The sequence below is a fragment of the Theropithecus gelada genome, chromosome 9 (genome assembly GCF_003255815.1).
Source record: "Theropithecus gelada isolate Dixy chromosome 9, Tgel_1.0, whole genome shotgun sequence".
NCBI classification, from domain to species: Eukaryota; Metazoa; Chordata; class Mammalia; order Primates; family Cercopithecidae; genus Theropithecus; species Theropithecus gelada.
In genome coordinates this window covers 61,570,338-61,594,807 of record NC_037677.1, presented here as the reverse complement: position 1 = coordinate 61,594,807, position 24,470 = coordinate 61,570,338, and the positions used below count along the sequence as shown (strand labels likewise).

At 42.7% G+C, this 24,470-nt stretch overlaps 1 protein-coding gene and 1 non-coding gene across 2 annotated transcripts in view; one reads left to right on the top strand and one right to left on the bottom strand.

Moving 5' to 3' along the window:
- Positions 1-24,470, bottom strand: part of MICU1 (mitochondrial calcium uptake 1) — a 244,446-nt gene that overhangs the window by 12,066 nt on the left and 207,910 nt on the right. The window lies entirely within an intron of this gene.
- On the top strand, positions 11,776-11,881 carry LOC112632226. The gene has a single exon (XR_003121296.1). It is a non-coding gene; the product is annotated as a U6 spliceosomal RNA (small nuclear RNA).

Below are 24,470 nucleotides of genomic sequence, written 5' to 3'. Positions count from 1 at the left end.
GCCTCCCAAAGTGCTGGGATTACAGGCTTGAGCCACCGCGCCCGGCCCGTCTTGTTTTCTTAAGTCCATCCCTAGATGGCTTTGGGTGGAACAAGGGGGAGGATATTTCCTTGAAGAGCATGTGTCCTGTCTTTTGTATCTTCTTCCATGATCTTCTGTTAATGCAAACACACATTTTAACCTAGTTCTGGGGTGAGGGGAGGGGAAAGGACAACATTTAGGAGAACTAACAATTTAAGGAGACAAGAGCAATGCAGTCTACGAGTAACGGAAATTATAACAATTCCTTGTTCTGCATGGTGTTCTTAGGCCCTATGCCCTTTGACCCCCTGTGTACTCAGGCTGCCTGACTGTCATGATGCTGCTAGTCCTAGCTCCTAACTTCCAGGACACACCACAGAGAAGATCTGTTTTCTGAGCCTCAGAGCATCCTCCCAAATGATGGCTTCAATGGGCTTACATGCTTAATTTGGTACAAACTGACTTGGCAGTAACATTTATTGCCATTGTCTAGTATTGTGTCTGGGTTTATTAAAAATCCCCATCACATCTTGTCCACAAAGGGCTAGCATTTCTGCAAGCACCATTAGGTAGTCAATGATTTCAGCTGACACACCCATGGGACAATCACAGTTTAGTGGAGAAGACTGTGTATATATCCACCTATACACACACATACACACACACACATATTAAGATGAAGAAACACGTAGAAGAGATATCAGATATATTAATACACACATATGGGATATAATGGAATAGTGTGTATTTGGTAGGAGTTACATTTTGGATCTGAATTCTTTTTTTTTTTTGAGACGGAGTCTCGCTCTGTCGCCCAGGCTGGAGTGCAGTGGTGCAATCTCAGCTCATTGCAACCTTGCCTCCCGGGTTTAAGTGATTCTCCTGCCTCAGTCTCCCTAGTAGCTGGGATTACAGGGGCCCGCCACCACGCCTGGCTAATTTTTTGTTTTTTTCAGTAGAGAGAGGGTTTCGTCATGTTGGCCAGGCTGGTCTCAAACTCCTGACCTCAGGTGATCTGCCCACCTCGACCTCCCAAAGTGCTGGGATTACAGGCGTGAGCCACCATGCCCGGCCTGTATCTGAATTCTAAAGGGGAAAAGAGACCAACTGCACATGTATGGTAGTGGGTGATGTGGGGTGGGAGTTTCTGTTTGAACACAGTATTAAAAGCAGGAAGGAGTGCTAAGGCCTCATTAGAGAGTTAGAACAGAAGGTGCAGGGGGCAAGTACATTAGAAGAAATCTTACAGAGGACTAGTGAAGTCTCCTTGCAAGAAAGCCTTTAAAACAGGCCAAGCGTGGTGGCTCATGCCTGTAATCCCAGCACTTTGGGAGGCCAAGGCAGGCAGATTAGTTGAGCGCAGGAGTTCGAGACCAGACTGGCCAACATGGCGAAACCATATCTCTACTAAAAATACAAAATTAGCCAGGCCTGGTGGCACACGCCTGTAATTCCAGCTACTCAGGAGGCTGAGGCAAGAGATTCACTTGAGCCCAGGAGGCAGAGGTTGCAGTGAGCTGAGATGGCGCCACTGCACTCCAGCCTGGGCAACAGAGCAAGACTCTCTCCAATATTAACTTGCTTTTCCCTTTCACGCTGTTTAAATATTCATTCTCTTAGCTTTATTTTAAAAAGTTGTTTTTACTTAGGACAGGTGCGGTGGCTCACGCTTATAATCCTAGTGGTTTGGGAGGCCAAGAATTTGAGACCAGCCTGGGCAATAGAGGAAGACCTCATCGCTACGAAAAATTTTAAAAAACATTAGTTGGCCATGGTGGTGTGCTCCCGCAGTCCTAGCTACTTGGGCAACTGAGGCGGGAGGATTACCTGAGCCCAGGAGTTCAAGTCTGCAGTGAGTCGACAGATCAAGACTCTGTCTCAAAAAACAAACAAACAAAAGATGTTTTTGATTAGCTAATATATTAATCTGCTTCAAAATCTGAATGGTACAAAAGGGGTGAAGTCTCTCCCCCAGCCTTATACCCCAGTCACCCAGTCGTTCAGAGACAATCAATATCACCAGTTTCCCCAGAAATATTCTGTCCACATAAAATCAAACATTTACTCTTCGCTTCTTCCCTTTTCCCACAAAATGGTGGTGTACTAAATATTGTTTTGCTTTACTCTAACAACATATCTTAGAAATAATTCCAGGTGGACATGAGCAGCTTCCTTCAACAGCTGCATAGTATTCCACTGACAGGATGGATCATAATTTACTTATTTAACCAGTTCCTTATTTACTCTTATCTCTGTCTTGAGAAGAAGGTACCTTTTCCCCTTCTCTTTAAAAAATTATTTCCTTGGTGCTCTATGGGGGTCAGCTACAACAGAGTCTGAGTCTCTGATGGCTAAACTGAGAGCAACTGATATATTTAAATTCGGTTTGTTGAAATTAAAGACTAAATAGTCACCTTTACCAGTGTCTTTTTTGTTTGTTTTTTTGAGACAGGGCCTTGGTTCTGTTGCTCAGGCTAGAGTGCTGTGGCAAGATCATGGCTCACTGCAACTTCTGCCTCCTGGGCTCCTGATCCTCCCGCCTCAGCCTCCCTGGTAACTGGGACTACAAGTGTGGATTATACCACACCTGGCTAGTTTTCGCATTTTTAAAAAATTTTATTTTAAATTTTTTTTGTTTTAATTAAGACAGGGTCTTGGACTGTTGCTCAGGCTGGAGTGCAGTAGTGAGGGCACGGCTCACTGCAGCCTCAACATCCTGGGCTCAAATGATCCTCCCTCCTAAGCCTCCAAAGTAGCTAGGACTACAGGCTCGCACCACCATGCCTGGCTAATTTTTGTATTTTTTGTAGAGATGGGGTTTCACCATGTTGCCCAGGCTGGTCTTGAACGCCTGGGCTCAAGCGAACCACCCACCTTGGCCTCCCAAAGTTCTGGGATTACAGGCTATGAGCCAATGGGCCCAGCCACAATGTCTTATTAAACATTCCCAGGGCTTCTCAAGGTAGTAAACCTCTTAAGGTAGTAAACCCCCAAAGAGGCAATGCTTATAATAAATATTCCTCTCTATACTTTCCCAATATTGATGTAATTCTAGTAACCATTCTTTTTCTGATCTTTTTCTCAGTGGGATGTAATGTTGGCTGATTTTGTCTTTCCTTATCTATTTATGTGGATGCTTTAACAGTTTATCCTACCCCCATCTCTTCTCTTTGTGATGGTAATTATGAATCCCCAAAGCAGCTCTCCTCCTCCTTAGGGCACTTACCTAATTTTACTAAATCACAATATATTCAAAGTGATAATAAGCCAGAATCAATCTTTAGAATTGCTAAGTGACTTTAAATTTGGGAAAATAAACCAGGTCTCTGCAGAGAAAATGCCTCATAAAGCAAACATTTATTTCAGAATTTGAGCTTCCTTGCCTACATCATGAATAATTTTACTTTAAAAATTGATGACTCTGTCTTAAATGAATGGAATCCTGGCCAACACTCCTCTTCACATATAAATGTTTTTATCAAATGTAATGATGAAATGAAGTGCAAGAGCTTGCCTCCCACAAATTTTAAAAGAATTTATAAAATAGGAGCTTTTTTCCTGTTGGAATCTCTTCCTTACATGTCTTTGTGACACTCCTGCCTTCCTGCCATGTCTTTGCTGTCTGGGGGATGCTCTCCCCTACATTCTTGCTGTGAATTTGCCCAACTTTCTGCCATCACATAAAAGCATTGAGTCCTTGATATAATTCTCTAGGTCCTTCTAGCAGCAGTAGGTGCTAGGGTACTAATGAGAACCCTGGTGTGGAAGTTGCTGAACCTGAACTTCTGGTCTGTGATTTCAGCAAGTCATTTCCCTTCATGAATGTTAAAAACAATAAAGTAGGCTGGGCACGTCTGTAATCCCAACACTTTGGGAAGCTGAGCTGGGCAGATCACCCGAAGTCAGGAGTTCAAGACCAGCCTGGCCAACATGGTAAAACCCTGTCTCTACTAAAAATATAAAAACTAGCTGGGCGTGATAGCACGTGCCTGTAATCCCAGCTACCTGGGAGGCTGAGACAGAAGAATCGCTAGAACCCAGGAGGCGGAGGTTGTAGTGAGCTGAGATTACGCCACACACTCTAGCCTGGGCGACAGAGCAAGACTCTGTCTCAAAAAAACCAACCAACCAAACAAAAAACCAAAAAATAAAGTAAGGGTTTAAACAAAATGATTTCTTTTTTTTTTTTTTTTTTTTTTTTTTTTTTTTTTTTTGAGACGGAGTCTCGCTCTGTCTCCCGGGCTGGAGTTGCAGTGGCCGGATCTCAGCTCACTGCAAGCTCCGCCTCCCGGGTTCACGCCATTCTCCTGCCTCAGCCTCCCGAGTAGCTGGGACTACAGGCGCCGCCACCTCGCCCGGCTAGTTTTTTGTATTTTTTAGTAGAGACGGGGTTTCACCATGTTCACCAGGATGGTCTCGATCTCCTGACCTCGTGATCCACCCGTCTCGGCCTCCCAAAGTGCTGGGATTACAGGCTTGAGCCACCGCGCCCGGCCACAAAATGATTTCTAAGTTATCTTCCAGCCCTAAAATTTAAATCAGTTAAAATGTCCCTATCTTCAGAAGCTCTCGAATAAGAACACCAAAGGTGTAGGTTTCTATAATGATGGCTGGTGTGCTGAGCAGAATTCTGAGGTGCCCCCTGCCCAGTATTCCCACCTTCTGGTCCACATATCCTGTGTAATCCCCTCTCCTCAAGTGGGCAGAACCTGTGACTACGATAATCCTGTGATGAGGTTACTGTATATGAGAAAGGTGAAGGGCTAGTCAGTCCTAGAACTACGTTATGTAAGAATCCATCTTAGCAGACTAAGGCGAGAGATTCCGTTGCTGGTTCTGAAGAAGTGAGCTGCCATGCTGTGAGGGGACTGGTGGCAAGGAGCTGTAGTCATCTGCTGAGAGCAATGACTGGCCAATAGCCAGCAAGGAAAAGGAATCCTTGGTCCTACAACTGAAAGGACTTGAATTCTGCCAACAGCAGGAAAGAACTTTGAAGAGGACCCTGAACTCCGGATGAAAATGAAGCCCCCACCAACAACACCGTGATTTCATCCTTGTTAAGATCCTGAGCAGAGAACCCAGCTATGCTGTGTTCACACTCTGAATCACATAAACTGGCCAGTGCGGAAGGCATTTATGATTTGGAATGTCTTTTTTTTTTTTTTTTTTTTTTTTTTGAGACGGAGTCTCGCTCTGTCGCCCAGGCTGGAGTACAATCGCGTGATCTTGGTTCACTACAACCTCTGCCTCCGGGTTCAAGCAATTCTCCCACCTCAGCCTTCTGAGTAGCTGGGATTACAGGTGCCTGCCACCACACCAGGCTAATTTTTGTATATTTAGCAGAGACAGGGTTTCCCCATGTTGGCCAGGCTGGTCTTGAACTCCTGACTTCAGGTGATCTGCCTGCTTCAGCCTCCTAAAGTGCTGGGATTACAGGTGTGAGCCACTGTGCCCCGACAAGGCAATGTCTTTTTGAAGTTCCTCAACTGCTACTTTATATAGAGCTGCACTCATCCCTCATCCCCCGCCACCTTTTTTTTTTTTTTTGATACAGCTTCTCATTCTGTCACCCAGGCTGGAGTGCAGTGGCATGATCATAGCTCACTGTAGCCTCAACCTCCGGGACTCAAGTGATCCTCGTGCCTCAGCCTCTTGAGTAGTTGGGACTAGAGGTGTGTGACACGATGCCTGACTAATTTTAAAGTATTTTTTGTAGAGACAGAGTCCCAACCTGGTCTGGAACTCCTCAGCCTCCCAAAGTGCTGGGATTACAGGGTTGTGCCACTGCCCCCAGCCTGCACTCATTCATTTTTTTTCTTCCCTGAGATAGAGTCTCGCTCTGTTGCCCAGGCTGGAGTGCAGTGGTGCAGTCTTGGCTCACTGCAACCTCTGCCTCCTGGGTTCAAGCAATTCTCCTGTTTCAGCCTCCCAAGTAGCTGGGATTACAGGTGGGTGCCACCATGACTGGCTAATTTTTGTATTTTTTTTTAGTAGAGACAGAGTTTCACCATGTTGACCAGGCTGTTCTCAAACTCCTGACCTCCTGATCCACCCGCTTTGGCCTCCCAAAGTGCTGGGATTACAGGGTTGTGCCACTGTGCCCACCCTGCACTCATTTTTTGATACAGTGCATTTTACAGAACCATCATTCTGTTTTACCTACTATACCAAACTCCATAAATTAGATCTTACAGGGAAACTAGCCAAGGTCTAATTAAGTTTTACATTTCCTAACAAGGAAATAAATTAAAACTGCCACACTTCTTTTGGGAATTCAAGTCTTGCACTTACTTCAAATGTACCTGACAATTATAAGTCAGTTCACTTTCACAAGATTTCACATAGACAAGTTGGGTTAACAGTCTCTGTGAGGCCATAGATTTGAATATAATTTTAGGCTATGACATGTCACTTGAAACATTACTTCATTCAGTAAAAAGCTGGTTTAGTTATAATCATACAATTTCAAATCTGCATGAACCCTTAGAGATACTTAGAACTCCAACCTGAGGGTCAGAGAAGTGACCTGCTCAAGGAGTCAAAGGAAATTAATGACATGGGAAGGTGCTACAGTCCTAACACTCTTCCCCTCACTCTATGCTCTTACTAGAGTATTTCGTCATCCTTTGCAGGACCTGGAAAGGTACAGAATTAATTCATTTACATAACATAAATGAACATCTGTTTATATGAAGAATTGTTCTAGGCTCTGAATAGGACACAAAGATATAGAAAACATGGTTCAAGTCTTTGGGACTTTACAGTCTAATGAATCTCACTTCAATGCTGAAGATACCAGACATATCAATAGGGGTTAGATATTCCTAGGAACAGAGAACTCACTTAATAAAGGCTTCTGAAGGCAGAGATATCAATAATTTTTGGATGAATGATGAAACTTAGGAGAAGCTAGAAGCTTCAATCCTCATTAATAAGTATAAACAACTTAGAACTTCTAAGCTAATAAAAATGTCAAAAGTGACTTAAAAAAGCAGTAGATTGCACTTTCTCAAAGAGTAAGCCTTATCTAGTGCTTTTTTTGAGACAGAGTCTCGCTCTGTCGCCTAGGCTGGAGTGCAGTGCTCGGATCTCAGCTCACTGCAAGCTCTGCCTCCCGGGTTTACGCCATTCTCCTGCCTCAGCCTCCCGAGTAGCTGGGACTACAGGCGCCCGCCACCATGCCCAGCTAGTTTTTTGTATTTTTTTTTTTTTTTGAGACAGAGTTTCGCTCTTGTTACCCAGGCTGGAGTGCAATGGCACGATCTCGGCTCACTGCACCCTCCGCCTCCCGGGTTCCAGCGATTCTCCTGCCTCAGCCTCCTGAGTATCTGGATTACAGGCGTGCACCACCACGCCCGGCTAATTTTTTATATTTTTAGTAGAGACGGGGTTTCTCCATGTTGGTGAGGCTGGTCTCAAACTCCCGACCTCAGGTGATCCGCCCACCTCGGCCTCCCAAAGTGGTGGGATTATAGGCGTGAGCCACCGCGCCCGGCCGTTTTTTGTATTTTTTAGTAGAGACGGGGTTTCACCGCGTTAGCCAGGATGGTCTCGATCTCCTGACTTCGTGATCCGCCTGTCTCGGCCTCCCAAAGTGCTAGGATTACAGGCTTGAGTTACTGTGCCCGGCTGGTGCTTTTTTTTTTTAAGGGTGATTTAAAACAAACAAAAAAAAACCTTTTTATGATGTTGCCATGTTGGTATAGGTTGTTTCCAGCCCCCTAATAAGATAAACAGGCAGAAGCAAGCCAGCACCTATGGGCTGAAAACCAGAACAGGCAGTTTGGTATAATTTTAATGTCAACCTAGTATATTAATATAGTATCTTTTTATTTTCATGATAACCCTGAAACAAGTATTCTACTATCAGCATTCTACAGATCTGGAAACCAAGGCTTTGAGAACTTAAGGAATTTGTTCAAGGTCACAAAACTAGTGAATAGCAGGGACTCAAACTCAGGTTTGAACTTAAAACCAAAATGTATGTTCAGCACAATTTCTTGCAAATAGTTAACTCTCAATAAATGCTAGATGTTAGAAGAGTATCTAAAAGTGCAACAGAGCACTGGTATACCAATGAGTGGAGGTGGTGAGGAACACCTTGGTCATTAGAAGGTGTATCTATATCCCGTATTTTGATGTTGAGAAAAGCGCAGCTTAGCATACTTGACTTTTTCTGGTCTGTGGTATCCCTTAAAGGGAAATCAACTTTCCCGCTACATGACTTTATTTAAGTGACTTTAGGCTTTTGTGTATTGGTTTCCTCAGTGAAAAGTAATATGGTTCCAAAGGTAAAGATCACGAATGTGTCTACTAAAGCGTTCCTATGACAACTGTAGGGGGAAAAAAAGGTCACATTTCATATTCAAGAGAAGGGCACTATCTCCAAAACATCATAGTTTATCAAAAGGACTTTATTCTCACCATAAGAATGGTCAACTCTTAGCCAAAAGCAACTGGGAAAAAATAGCCCAGAGTCTTGTCTTCCGAATGCTACTGTGAAGCATGGTTTGAAATGGTAAAGCCACAGTGCCCCCTGGATTGTGCTTCAGCAAAGATTTTCAGACTCTAACAGAATTGTGGAGTATCCTGAGAGGCAACATGATGGTGTGGAAAGAACACAGATGTGGAATTAGAGAGAACTGAGGTTGAATCCTGGCTCTTCCACCTCTTAGCTGGGTAACCACGATCAAGTGGCTTCATTTGATATTTTCCTCATCCATAAAATGAAGATGAATGAGGATAATTCAGGTTTTAAAGATTAAAAGCGATAACAGGCATAAAGCACTAAGCGTTGTGCCTGGCACAGAGAAACTGCTATGAAATGAGAGTTGCTATTAGTGCTCCAGATGTGTGATGGCCTCACAGTCCTCGATAGGACAGCACTACCGGACTGTTAAAGTTCAGGAGAGGGTAGCAGCTTGGCTGTCAAAGACAGCTGTTCAGAATATAAGAATTTGTCGTGTGCTAGAAATTGCTGACTCCATCAGTAATTTCTGACTTCCCCAACAATCCAGTCAGAGCCTAAATGACAAAATACTTGAGGCTCCCTTACTAATTCCAATTATTAGACTCAAAGAATTTGAAAGCCACAAAGGTTCTCAGAGGTCATCTCTGCCATCCTTGTCCCTCCAGAGACAAAAGAAACTGAGACCACTTGATGATGTGACTAAAACTTCAGAAAAAATACTTGGGGTTGCAGAAAGCTCCTGTGGGAGTTATGCCATAGATTTTATTATTTATTCTCTTGACTCGTCAGATAATAAGGTAAACTGCACATATAGAATAACTACAAAGAATCAAGGCCAACTATGCCATAAATTATGATTTTCAGTCTAAGCAGAATTGTGCAGGGGCATGAATAGTAAAGACCAGGGACTGTATTTGTGTGATTATTTTCTGATTTTATAGTTCAAAGTACACTGAGGACGTAACTGAACCCACAGGTTTACTGCATCTGTACTATCCTGAGGTGCTTTACAGTGGAGCTTTATTGTACCTAGAAACCTTTTATTCTCCTGGCAGAAATTGGAATATTCTGAGTTATACAGGCCGAAGCTCACTCTAGAGCTCCAGCTCAAATAATTTCTAACATTTTCATCATAGGAAGCCATTGGGAAAGGAGTCATGTTCAATTTTCCATTACCTTCTTCAGCAGACCACTTAAATCAATCAGCCAGCCGCTGAGAGGTCATAGATCTAATTTTATGCCCAGTGTGTGTACGAATGAGCTATAGAACCATTTCTTCTTAAGTGCTAAACAAAGAGATGCCTGATAGTGGAGACATGCAGTATTTCATGGAGAAAGGTTCTTTCTTCAAATGGTCAGAACTCATTGAAAACACTTCATTATTTTCTGATGGTTGTTATTCTCACATGGGTCATGCAGAACTAAAGAAACAGCCTCAATTAAATTTGATTTTTTTTTTCAAATGGTAGGAAGGGCAAACAAAAATGAAAAAAAAAAAAAGAAAAAAGAAAAAAAAGAAATATGACATTTTTTACTCTGGAGGAACTGGACTACATTCTAATATGGTAAATCTGCAGTGGCCACCTGCCTGGATCTTTCAAATTATTCCAAGGAACATTAACTCTGTAAGTTATTAAAAGATAGTCTGGGGTAAATCAAATTTGGGAACTATATCCCTCTTCTGGAGATTAATAATGCACATTCACATATTAAAAAGTTGGCAGGAGGAGTGCTGCAGGAAGAAATTCTATATAACTCTGGCATTTTCCAAACTTATTTCAACCATGGAATACCTTTTTTTTTTTTTTTAAATCCACAGAACCATCATCATATTGCAGTATACAGTGTTCTTCACAGTGCTGTTTGGGAAATTCTGTGCTAAATTATGCCTAAAGACTGGTTTGTAACCTCTAAAATAGCCAAGGAAGAGACAGTGCCATGGCCTAGAAGGTTCCAATTTCTGAAGGTGTCTAACCTTTTGGGAAAAAATAAAGACAGCTGAGACTCACAGCAGAAGTCCGACAAAAAGTACTGCTGTCTCTACTCTGGCCTCACTCTTTCCCAACCACTGGTATGAATTAGGGCCCCCACTTTTAAGCTCCTAGATCCTCTTACTCTAATCAGCACTTATCATACCCAACTGGAACTGCTTCTACACTTATCTTTCTCCCCTATTAGACTCTGAGCTTCTTGAGGGTGGAACCCGGTGCCCAGCACAGTACCTATTGCTTTTGGCTGAATAAATACTTGAGCCACACTAAATTTTGTTTAAATTATCAACTTCATAACAGAAGCAGCTGACATTGACTAATCGTTCACCACATGACAGCCACAAACGTAAGTGTTTTATGTAGATTTAATCTCACAACCCTATGAGGTGGGTCCAGTTGGTCCTTCATATGTGTAGGTTCCATAGCCATGGATTCAACCAACTGCAGATCAAAAATATTTAAGAAAATGTTGGGTGCAGTGGCCACGCCTGTAATCCCAGCACTTTGGGAGGCCAAGGCGGGTGGATCACCTGAGGCCAGGAGTTCAAGACCAGCCTGGCCAACATGGCGAAACCCTGTTTCTACTAAAAATACAAAAATTAGTTGGGCATGGTGGTGGGCACCTGTAATCTCAGCTACTCGGGAGGCTGAGGCAGGAGGATCGCTTGAATCTGGGAGGTGGAGGTCGCAGTGAGTTGAGATCACGCCACTGTACTCCAGCTCAGCCTGGTCAACAGAGCGAAACTCCATCTCAAAAAAAAAAAAAAAAAAACCAAATGAATAAAATAAAATTTAAGAAAATAAAACCAGTAGAAAGTAACAATGCAGCAATAAACTATTACAAATTTAAAAATACAGCATAACAACTATTTACATAGCATTTACATAGTATTGGGTATTATACGTAATCTTGAGATAATTTAAAGTACAGTTGACCCTGGAACAGCACAGGCTTGAACTGCATAGGTCCACTTACAAGCAGATTTTTTTTCAATAAATTACATTGGAAAACTTTTTGGAGACTTATGACAATTTGGAAAACCTCATAGATGGACCACACAACATAGAAGTACCAAAAAAAAAAAAATTAGGGAAAAGGTATGTAGTGAATTCATAAAAAATATATAGATGCTAGTTTATGTGTTAATTGACTATATGGTATCAGTAATGCTTTTGGTCAACAGTGGGCTATTAGTAGTTAAGTTTTTGGGGAGTCCAAAGTTATCCTAGGATTTTCAACTGTGTGGGGTGAAAACAGCTAATCCCGCGCTGTTCAAGGGTCACCCGCATCTAGCGCTCATTTGGCAGCACATATACTCAAACCGGAATGATCTGGAGAAGATTAGCGTGGCCCTTGTGCAAGGACGACACATAAATTCGTGAAGTGTTCCATATTTTGATGATGATTTAAAAATAAAGAAATAAAGTATATGGAAAGATATGTGTAGGTTATATACAAAAATACTATGCCACCATTTCATATATGGGACTTCAGCACCCAAAGATTTTGTAACTGTGTGTGGGGGGGGAGGGGTGAGCGGTCCTGGAGCCAAACCCCTGAGGATACCAAGGGATAACTATTTTTATCTATATTTAAAAAAACACAGAGGGCCTGGCATGGTGGCTCACGCCTGTAATCTCAGCACTTTGGGAAGCTGAGGTGGGTGATCATTTGAGGTCAGGAGTTCAAGACCAGCCTGGCCAACATAGTGAAACCCCATCTCTATTAAAAATACAAAAATTAGCCAGGTGTGGTGGCATGTGCCTGTAATCCCAGCTACTCAGGAGGCTGAGGCAGGAGAATCTCTTGACCCTGGAAAGTGGAGGTTGCGGTGAGCCAAGATCGTACCACTGCACTCCAGTCTGGGTGACAGAGCGAGACCCTGTCTCAAAAAAATAAAAAAAATATAAAAATAAAATAAACACAGAAATTAAGTTCAGAAACTGCTCAAAGCTACCCAGCTAGTAAATGATGGAGACATTCAAATCCAGGCAGTCTGACTTCAGAGCCTCTGCTCTTAACCACTATACATTTCTTCCTCTTTTCTAAGATTCATCTCAGCAGTAAAATTCCTTGGTTCTGTGGAGCAAGGAGGAGAGGCCTGTAATTCATGTAGAACTCAAACCAATGGAAAAAATCACTAGTCCAGGTCAGGAGAAAGGAGCTTTAAAAGCAAAGGCCTGGGCAGAGCCCAAGGAGAGCCTGTAAGAGACAGGGACATCTGGGAGCATGGAAGGACTTGGAAAGGCTAGCTGAGCGCATGCTAGTCTTCTGTGCGCACCTCAACACATGAACAGTTAAAAATTACAACACGGAAGAAGGTTACGCATATGTCAAGTCCAAGGATGGGGGTTACAGAACATGAGGAGTTTGTTCGCTGGGTTGCTGGGAAGGGTAGAAGGGTAGAGGTTTATGCCTTGTTCAGATATATCAGTATGTTCATTCACTCATTCATTTGTTGATCATATAATTGAGTTCCTCCTCTATCCCAGGTGTTGTTCTAGGCACATGGAATACATCCATGAGCAAGACAAATAAGCGTTCTAGTAACGTGCAACAGATAATAAGCAAACACATAAACCTGAGACAATATCAGGGAGTGATAAATGCCATATAAAAAAAAGATAATATGATACAGGATGATGGAACTACTTTAGAATGAAAAGGTCTTCCCGAGGAAATGATTTATATCAGACCTGAGTTACAAGGAGCTAAGTAAATACATGGAGATCCCAGGCAAGAGCACTTGAGGTAGAAAGAACCACTACAAAGGCCTTAACTAACTCCAATAGCTAAGGCCTTAAGTGAGTTTAGTGTAGTTGGAATGTAAAAAGATCAATGTGGAGTGAACTGGGAAGAAAATGATATTTTATGAACTCAGAGAGTATACAAGGCCCATGGCATAGGCAGCCCTGTGTAAGCCACAGCCAGTAAAGAGGCGAGGGCTGTGGTAGGAGAGAGGGAGGAAAGGATGCGGATGCAGGGTATGTTTTGGAGGTAAAGTCAAGGATTTATTGAAGAAATAAATGTGTGAGTGAGAGTAAGGAATCAAGGAAAGTACCTATTTTTTTGTTGTTTGTTTTGAGATGGAGTCTTGCTCTGTCACCAGGCTGGAGTGCAGCGGCACGATCTCGGCTCACTGCAATCTCCGACTCCCTGGTTCAAGCGATTCTCCCGCCTCAGCCTCCCGAGTAGCTGGGACTACAGGCACCTGCCACCACGTCCAGATAATTTTTGTATTTTTAGTAGAGACAAGGTTTCACCATGTTGGCCAGGATGGTCTCAATCTCCTGACTTCAAGATCTGCCCACCTTGGCCTCCCAAAGTGCTGGGATTACAGGTGTGAGCCAAAGTGCCCAGTCGATAGTGCCTATTTTTTTGAGCTCCTGAATATTTGAAGAATAATTCAATTAATAAACATCTATTGGCTGGGCATGGTGGCTCACACCTGTAATCCCAGCACTTTGGGAGGCCGAGGCAGGTGGATCACCTGAGGTCAGGAGTTTGAGACCAGCCTGGCTAACATGATGAAACCCCGTCTCTACTAAAAATACAAAAATCAGCCGGGTGTGGTGGCGGGCACCTGTAATCCCAGCTACTCAGTAGGCTGAGGTGGGAAAATCGCTTAAACCCAGGAAGTGGAGATTGCAGTGAGCTGAGATCACGCCCCTGTACTCCAGCCTGGGTGACACAACGAGACTCCGTCTCAAAAAAAAAAAAAAAAATCCCAAAAAACATTCACTGAGGACGTCTCATCTATGTACCAAATGTTGTAGTCAGTAGTCTCTGCCCCATATGACTAGCCGTATTTGTGGAAATTCAAGCTCATGCCCATTATGTGCAGTTAGGAACTGATTACAATAGTGAAATGCAGAAGGTTTTAGGTTAACTCCTTTTTTTTTTTTAAATTGTAAAAGTTGTAGACAGACATATGACTCAAAAAAAAAAAAAAGCTGTAGGCAATATAGTTGTTTATAATTTATACTGAGTAGTCAGGTAAGGCCTCTCTGAGGAAGTAACACTTGAATCTTCCCCTTGAAAGATCAACTGACGTTACTCAGGTAAAGATGATAGTTAGGTTTCTTTCTTTCTTTTTTATTTTTATTTTTATTTTTTTATTTTATTTATTTATTTATTTTTTTTTTTGAGACGGAGTCTCGCTCTGTCACCCAGGCTGGAGTGCAGTGGCCGGATCTCTTCTCACTGCAAGCTCCGCCTCCCGGGTTTATGCCATTCTCCTGGCTCAGCCTCCCGAGTAGCTGGGACTACAGGCGCTCGCCACCTCGCCCGGCTAGTTTTTTGTACTTTTTAGTAGAGACGGGGTTTCACCGTGTTAGCCAGGATGGTCTCGATCTCCTGACCTTGTGATCTGCCCGTCTCGGCCTCCCAAAGTGCTAGGATTACAGGCTTGAGCCACCGCGCCCGGCCTATTTTTATTTTTTGAGACGGAGTCTCACTCTGTCGCCCAGGCTGGAGTGCAGTGGTGCAATCTCGGCTCACTGCAAGCTCCGCCTGCCGAGTTAATGCCATTCTCCTGCCTCAGCCTCCCAAGTAGCTGGGACTACAAGCACCTGCCACCACACCCGGCTAATTTTTTGTATTTTTAGTAGACATGGGGTTTCACCGAATTAGCCAGGATGGTCTTGAACTCCTGACCTTGTGATTCACCCGCCTCAGCCTCCCAAGGTGCTGGGATTACAGCCATGAGCCACCACCCCCGGCCAGATAGTTAGGTTTCTTTTTTTTTTTTTTTTTGAGACAGAGTCTCGCTTAGTCGCCCAGGCTGGAGTGCAGTGGCGCGATCTCGGCTCACTGCAAGCTCCGCCTCCTGGGTTCATGCCATTCTCCTGCCTCAGCCTCCCGAGTAGCTGGGACTACAGGCGCCCGCCGCCTCGCCCGGCTAATTTTTTGCATTTTTAGTAGAGACGGGGTTTCACCGTGTTAGCCAGGATGGTCTCGATCTCCTGACCTCGTGATCCGCCCGCCTCGGCCTCCCAAAGTGCTGGGATTACAGGCGTGAGCCACCGCGCCCGGCCGATAGTTAGGTTTCTAAAAGAAAAAAAATTAGGCTGTTAAACAGATAGATACATTTTCTTTTTCTTTTTTACATTTATTGTTTATTTTAAAAAACAGAGATGGGGTCTCACTGTTGACCACGCTGGTCTTGAGCTCCTGGTCTCAGGGGATCCTCCTGCCTTGGCCTCCCAAAGTGCTAGGATTATAGTGGTTGGTATTGTCACAATTAAATTCACATTTTTTGTTTGCTTTTATTTTTGTAGATTACATATGGGTGATTTTTTTTTTTTTTTTAGAAAGAGTCTTGCTCTGTCACCTAGACTGGAGTGCAGTGGTGTGATCTCAGCTCACTGCAACCTCTGCCTCCTGAGTTCCAGTGATTCTCCTGCCCCAGCCTCCTGAGTAGCTGGGATTACAGGTATGTGCTATGACACCTGGCTAAGTTTTCTATTTTTAGGAAAGACAGGGTTTCACCATGTTGGCCAGGCTGGTTTTGAACTCCTGACCTCAAGTGATCCACCTGCCTTGGCCTCCCAAAGTTCTGGGATTACAGGGGCCCAGCCTCATATGGGTAATTTTTAATTCTTGGTTGCTCTAGTGGGTTAAGTGGTGGCCCCCAAAAAGATATATCTACATCTTAGTCCTCAGAACCTATGAATGTGACCTTGTTGGAAACAGGGTCTTTGCAGATATAATTAAGGTCCTTGAGATGAGATCATCCTAGATTATCCAGCTGGGCTCTAAGTCCAATGACAGAAGAAAGAAGGACACAGTGAGAAGGAGGTGATGGCCACATGAAGACAGAGGCACAGACTGGAGTCATGTAGCCACAAGCCAAGGAACACCTAGAGACACCAGAAGCTGGCAGAGGCAAGGAAGGCATCTTCTCTAGAGTCTGTGGAGGGTGGTGGCCCTGCCAACATCTTAATTTCTGATTTTGGGCCTTTAGAATTGCGAGAGAATATATTTCTGTTGATTGATTGATTGTTCGAGATGGAGTCTCACTCTGTTGCCCAGGCTGGAGTGCAATGGCTTGATCTCGGCTCACTGCAACCTCTGCCTCCTGGGTTCAAGGGATTCTCCTGCCTCAGTCTCCTGAGTAGCTGGGATTACGGGTGTCCGCCACCACACCCGGCTAATTTTTGTATTTTTAATAGAGATGGGGTTTCACCATGTTGGCCAGGCTGGTTTCGAACTCTTGACCTCAGGTGATCCACCCACCTTGGCCTCCCAAAGTGCTGGGATTACAGGCATGAGCCACTCCACCTGGCCATTTCTGCTGTTTTAAATCACCAAGTTTATGGTAATTTGTAATGGCAGCCCTGGGAAACAAACACATGTGGCTTCTCCCTGTTACTTGGCATGATTCTTTTTTTTTTTTTTTTTTTTGAGATGGAGTCTCAAAAGATTAAAAACAACTACCACACACCAGGCTGGAGTGCAGTGGCGTGATCTTGGCTCACTGCAAGCTCTTCAATTATCAATTGATTGATTGAGATGGAGTCTCACTCTGTTGCTCAGGCTGGATTGCACTGGTGCGATCTTGGCTCACTGCAAGCTCTGCCTCCTGGGTTCAAGCAATTCCTCTGCCTCAGCCTCCCGAGTATCTGGGATTATAGGCGCCTGCCACCACGCCTGGCTAATTTTTTGTATTTTTAGTAGAGACAGGGTTTCACTGTATTAGCCAGGATGGTCTCAATCTCCTGACCTTGTGATCCGCCCGCCTTGGCCTTCCAAAGTGCTGGGATTACAGGCGTGAGCCACTGCGCCCAGTTTACTTGGTAGGATTCTAAGCTAACTTCTCCTAGATATCTATTACCATACACTTGGGGAATCCAAAGTTAAACAGATAAAAGAAACAAGTGAAGCAGCTGGGTGCGGTGCCTGTAATCCCAGCACTTTGGGAGGCTGAGGCGGGTGGATTGCCTGAGGTCAGGAGTTAGAGACCAGCCTGGCCAATATAGTGAAACCCCATCTCTACTAAAAATACAAAAATCAGCTGGGCATGGTGGCGGGCGCCTGTAATCCCAGCTACTCGGGAGGCTGAGGCAGGAGAATCGCTTGAACCTGGGAGGCGGAGGTTGCAATGAGCAAAATCTGCCATTGCACTACAGTCTGGGCAACAAGAGTGAAACTCCATCTCAAAAAATAATAAAGACTTCAAATCTTGTATCTTTAGATTTGCAGATGCTGTCAAATCTGGTTTTGTGAAACAGCAGTAAAACCAAAGCTATTCTGGAGAAATGATCAGGCAGTGCTACACACACACACAGACACACACACACAGACACACAGACACAGACACACACACACACACACACACACACAGGCACACCCCCCCCCCCCACATGATATCATTAACTTGTTTTTCAAAAGATTCTTCAAAGATCAGTGGAAATGCTATTATTATTATTATTAGAGATGAGGTCTTGCTAGGTCGCCCAGACTGGCCTTAAACCACTCCTGGGCTCAAGAGATCCTCCTGCCTCAGCCTCCTGAGTAGCTGGGACTATAGGTGTATGCCACTGAGCCCAGCTTGGAAGTACTAATTTAAACAAACAGATGCTATTTTAAGAAGTTATGTGGATCAATAAAATGAAATAAAAGGCATTCAGAGGAGAAAGGAAGAAGTAAATCATCTCTATCTGCAGATGGAATGATCTTATATTTTTTCCTGGCTTTACTGAGGTGTAATTGACAAATACAAATTGTATATATTTAAAGTATCCAACGTGATGTGTTGACATATGTATATACTGTGAAATAATGACCACAATCAAGCTAATTGACACTTCCATCACTTCAGGCCAGGTGCGGTGGCTCACGCCTGTAATCCCAGTACTTTGGGAGGCTGAGTTGGGCAGATCACTTGGGGTCAGGAGTTTGAGACCAGCCTGGCCAACATGGCGAAACCCCATCCTACTAAAAATACAAACATTAGCCAGGTGTGGTGGTGTGCGACTGTAGTCCCAGCTACATGGGAGGCTGGGGCAGGAGAATCGTTTGAACCTGGAAGGTGAAGGTTGCAGTGAGCAGAGATTGTACCACTGCACTCCAGCCTGGGCAACAGAATGAGACCCTGTCTCAAAAAAACAAAAACAAAAACAAAACAATTCCATCACTTCACATAGTTACCTTTTTGTGTATGTATATTATAAGAAACTCTTAAGATCTTAGCAAATTTCAAGTGTACAATAGGATTACTAATTATAGTCACCATAGTGTAAACTAACTCTCTAGAACTATTTCATCCTGCATAACTGAAACTTTGCACCCTTTGAACAAAATAACTCCCCATTTCCCTGACTCCTGTAGCCCCTGGGGACTAGCATTCTACTTTCTGCTTGTATGAGTTCAACTTTATTTAGATTCCATATATAAGTGAGAACCATGATCTTGTATTAGAAAATCTTAAGGAATCTGCTAAAAAAAAAGTTGAACAAGCAAGATTGTTCTATATCTTCCCCAGTCCCAAGCAGGACAAGACCATCTGGGAATGAGCCTTCCCAGTGCCAGGGATGAAGAATGTCTATCAGTCTCATCTAAGCTGAGATTGATCAATGCTTCCATGGGAAGATTTCTGATAAAAAAAAAAAAAAAAAAAGTGGGGGAATGGGAAAAGAAACATACTCAGAACAGCCTCAGCTATGTGAGGTGTGCACAATTTATCAAGCCCAGAGACAGGAGTATGGGACTTCAGTCACAACTCTGTCCCCGATTCCATGGCCAGGTACAATTGTTTAAAGGCATTTTGTTCCTGACTAGCTGCCTTACCTGTTCGTTTCATGTTCCTGGAATCTGTGATACAAAGAACAATGTATACACAATCAATAGCTTATGTTATTTTAATGTAAATTCTTAGTAAACAAATTAGAAACTATCTCTTCCTAAAAAACCCACTTGTAACTGCTGCTAATTGGAGTGTTTATTCAGGGCAACTTAAATCTATGCTACTGGATTGTAGTCTTCAAACTTGACCCAAATAAACTCTAGGTATACTAAAAAAGACTATGGATAAAATCTTAGTGCTTTGGAGAGACTGAAAAATCAAACATTGTGGTCATCAACAGTGAAATAAACACATTTTTAGATAACCCAAAAACTAAAATAATTCATTGCTAGCAGATCTGCACTACAGGAAATGATAAAGGAAGTTCGGCTGGGCATGGTGGCTCATGCCTGTAATCCTAGCCACTGTGGGAGGCTGATAGACAGACTGCTTGAGCCCAGCAGTTCGAGACCAACCTGGGCAACATGGTGAAACTATCTACAAAAAATAAAAAAAAATTTGCTAGGTGTGGTGGCATGTGCCTGTGGTCCCAGCTAACCAGGAGCTGATGTGGGAGGACTGCTTGAGCCTGGGATATGGAGGCTGCAGTGAGCCAAGATGGCACCACTTTGAGCCAAGGTGCCTGTGAAAGAAAGAGAGAAAGAGAGAAAGAGAGAGAGAGAGAGAGAAAAAGAAAGAAAGAAAGAAAGAAAGAAAGAAAGAAAGAAAGAAAGAAAGAAAGAGAAAGAAAGAAAGAAAGAAAGAAAGAAAGAAAGAAAGAAAGAAAGAGAAAGAAAGAAAGAAAGGAAGTTTTTTAGATTGATGGTGATACTACATAAAAACTTGAGCTGGGGCCAGGAGTGGTGGCTCACACCTGTAATCCCAGCACTTTGGGAGGCCGTGGTGGGTGGATCATGAGGTCAGGAGTTCAAGACCACCCTGGCCAAGATGGTGAAACCCTGTCTCTACTAAAAATAAATTAGCCGGGTGTGATGGTGGGCGCCTGTAATCCCAGCTTTTGGGAGGCTGAGGCAGAGAACTGCTTGAATCCAGGAGGTGGAGGTTGCAGTGAGCCGAGATCACGCCACTGCACTCCAGCCTGGGCGACAGAGTGAAACTCTGTCTCAAAAGCAAACAAAAAGTTACTTTGAATTAATGTTTAATTTTTTTTAGCGACAAGGTCTTGCTATGTTGCCCAGGCTGGCTTTGAACTCCTGGCCTCAAGTGATCCTCCTGCTTTGACCTACCAAAGTGTTGGGATTATAGGTGTGAGCCACCACATGCAGCCACACCCAAAATATTTGTAAGTTAAAAAACATACTTTTAAATAGTCCATGAGTTTACCTAATAAATCGAAGATCTTTTGAACAGGATGATGTAAAAAAAACCACATACCAAAACTGTGAAAAGTAGACAAAGCAGTGTGTGTGTTTTTTATTTTTTAGTTATGTGTTTTTTTTGTTGTTTTTTGGGAGACAGAGCCTTCCTCTGTCTCCCAAGATGGAGTACAGTGGTGAGATTTCAGCTCACCGTAACCTCTGCCTCCTGGGTTCTAGCAATTCTCCTGCCTCAGCCTCCCCAGTAGCTGGGATTACAGGTGCGTGCCACCATGCCTGGCTAGTTTTTGTATTTTTAGTAGAGATGCAGTTTCACCCTGTTGGCCAGGCTGGTCTCGAACTCCTGGCCTCAAGTGATCCAGCCACCTTACAAAGTGATGGAATTGCAGGTGTGAGCCACCACGCCCAGACTAAAGCAGTGCTTATAGGGAAATGTATAGCTTCACAAGCTTATCTTAGAAAAGGTAAGTAAGGTTCCGTCTTAAAAAGCATAGAAAAAGAAAAATAAAATAACATATACTGAAAATAAGTAGAACGAATAAGTAAAAAAGGTATGAGCAGAAATCAACTCAGTAGGCAACAAACCATAGAGAAAATTAACAAAGTTGAAAATTGGTTCTTTGAAAAGATTAACAAAATTGCTAAACCCCTAGGTAGACTGAGTAAGAAATAGTTTTTTAAAAAAGAAAGAGAAGTCATAATTTGCCAACAGTAGGAGTAAAAGGGGATTTCAGATTCTACAGACATCAAAGGGATAATAATGGAATTTTATGAAAAACTTCATGTCAATAAATTCAATAACGTAGATGACATGGGCAAATTCTTCAAAAATATAACTTAAAATTCATATAGCCTGGTGCAGTGGCTCATGCCTGTAATCCCAGCACTTTGGGAGGCCAAGGCAGGTAGATCACCCGAGGTCGGGAGTTCAAGACCAGCCTGACCAACACGGAGACACCCTGTCTCTACTAAAAATACAAAATTAGCCAGGCATGGTGGCGCATGCCTGTAATCCCAGCTACTCGGGAGGCTGAGGCAGGAGAATCGCTTGAACCCGGGAGGCAGAGGTTGTGGTGAGCCGAGATCGCACCATTGCACTCTAGCCTGGGCAAAAAGAGCGAAACTCTGTCTCAAAAAAAAAAAAAAAAAAAATTCACATAAAACACAAACCTTACATATTTACTTAAAAAATCAAATTATCAAAACCTTTTCAGAAAGAAATTGGCAGGTCCAGATAGTTTCACTGATGAATTCTGTCAAATACAACTCAGAAAGAAACAACACTCATCTTACAGAAACTTCTGAAAAGAGAGAAGGAAAAACTCCCTAACTCATTTTATTTATTTACTTATTTAATTCTTATTTTTGAGATAGAGTCTTGCTCTGTTGCTCAGTCTGGAGTACAGTGGCATGATCTCAGCTCTCTGCAACCTCCATCTACCGGGTTCAAGTGATTCTCCTGCCTCAGCCTCCCGAGTAGCTGGGACTACAGGCGTGTGCCACCACGTCCGGCTACTTTTTGTATTTTTAGTTACAGATGGGGTTTCACCATGTTGGCCAGGCTGGTCTTGAACTCCTGACCTCAGGTGAGCTTCCCGTCTTGGCCTCCTAAAGTATTGATATTACAGGCATGAGCCACCATGCCTGGCCTATTTAATTAAATTAATTAATTTATTTAGAGACAGAGTTTTGCCCTTGTCGCCCAGAATGGAGTGCAATGGCGCGACCTCAGCTCACTGCAACCTCCACCTCCCAGGTTCAAGTGATTCTCCTGCCTCAGCCTCCTGAGTAGCTGGGATTACAGGCACCTGCCACCATGCCCAGCTAATTTTTTGTATTTTTAGTAGAGATGGGGTTTCACCATGTTGGCCAGCCTGGTCTTGAACTCCTGACCTCAGGTGATCCATCTGCCTCGGCCTCCCAAAGTGCTGGGATTACAGGTGTGAGCCATTGTGCCCAGTCCCTAACTCATTTTATGAGGATAGAATACTCTGATATAAAACCTGAAAATACATTACAAGAAATAAAATAAAATTACAGACCAATATCTCTCGATATTTAACAAAATGTTAGCAAATCAAGTCTAGTAATACATTAAAAAACCTAACACATCATTACAAATTGGGTTTATTTCAGGATAAGGAATAGTCAATGTCATCTACCATATGAAAAGAATAAAGCAGAAAAGGCATATGATCATTTCAATATACGTAAAGAAAATATCTGACAAAATACAAGAGCCATTGATGACAAAAACCCTTTTCAAATGAGGAAGAGAATATTATTTTCTTAATCTGACAATGAGCAACTATGAAAAATCTAATCTAATATCCAATTTAATGGTACAATATTGAATACTTTTCTCCAAAGTTCAGAAAGAAGCCAAGGATGTCCACTCTCATCACTTCTATTCAGTATTGTACTGGTGGTGTAAGCAAGTGCGATAAAGCAAGAAAAAAAAAGCCATAAATGTTTTTTAAAAAAGGAGATGAAACTATCTCTGTTTGAAGATGAAAGGATTATTTACACAGAAAAACCTGAGGAATCTACAAGACGACTAAGTGAATTTAGCAAAATTACAGAATATAAAATTAATAGATAAAAATAAGTTATATTTTAATATTAGCAGCAAACAATCAGAAAATAAAATAAAACCAATTCCATTTATAATGGGATCAAAAACCATAAAATACTTAAGCATAAATTTTGACAATATATGTGCAAGACCTGTATTACTAAAACTTTAAGACCACTGCTGAGAGAACATGAGACCTTAAAAAATGGGGAGATACATTATGCTCATGAATTATAAGATGCATTATTACTAAGGTGTTGATTCTTCCCAAATTGATCTACATACTCAGTGTTACTGTAATCACAATTCCACTTCTTTTTGCATAGAAACTGACAAGCTGATTCTAAAATTTATATGGAAATACAAACAACCTAGAATATCCAAAGTAATCTTGAAAAAGAAGACCAAGTTGGCAGCATTTACAATAGCTGACATTTCAGGACTTTCATATATGTTCATATACTCCTTATTAAAAAAAAAAAAAGAGAGAGAGAGAGAGACTATGTTGCCCAGGCTGGTCTCAAACTCCTGGGCTCAAGCAATCCTGCACAATCTTGGTTCACTGCAACCTCTGCCTCTCAGATTCAAGCAATTGTCCTGCCTCAGCCTCCCGAGCAGCTGGGACTATAGGCGTACGCCAGCATGCCTGGCTAATTTTTGTATTTTCAGTAGAGACAGAGTTTTGCCATGTTGACCAGGCTGGTCTCGAACTCCTGACCTCAGGTGATCCGCCTGCCTCAGCCTCCCAAAGTGCTCGGATTACAGGCATGAACCACCACACCTGACCATATTCATACAGTGGGTTACTACTCATCATAAGAAAGGATTAAACTACTGACACACGACGGAGATGGATCTCAAAAACATTGAGTGAAAGCTTAGAAGGAGTGTACATTTATATAATTCCATTGTATGGAGTTCCAGAAAACGCAAAGCTAATCTATGGTGGAAAACTATACAGTACAAAGGTTGCCTCTTGGTGAGTGGGGGCAAAAACTGAAGGGGCCTGAAAGAACTTTAAATGAATCATGAACTTTAGTTAATATTCATACTGAAGTAATTGGGAGTGAAGTATACTTATGTCTGCAACTTACTTTGAACATGTCAAATAAGATTGATGATTACTTAGAGAGATGAAAATATGCACAGTCATCCGATCAAGCAAATATAGCAAAATGTCAACTGAGCTGAATATGTGGATGTTATTTAAATAATTATTTCAACTGTTCTGAATGTTTAAAAATTTTCATAATGAAACGTTGGGGGAAAAATTGTGCTTTCAATTCCTCT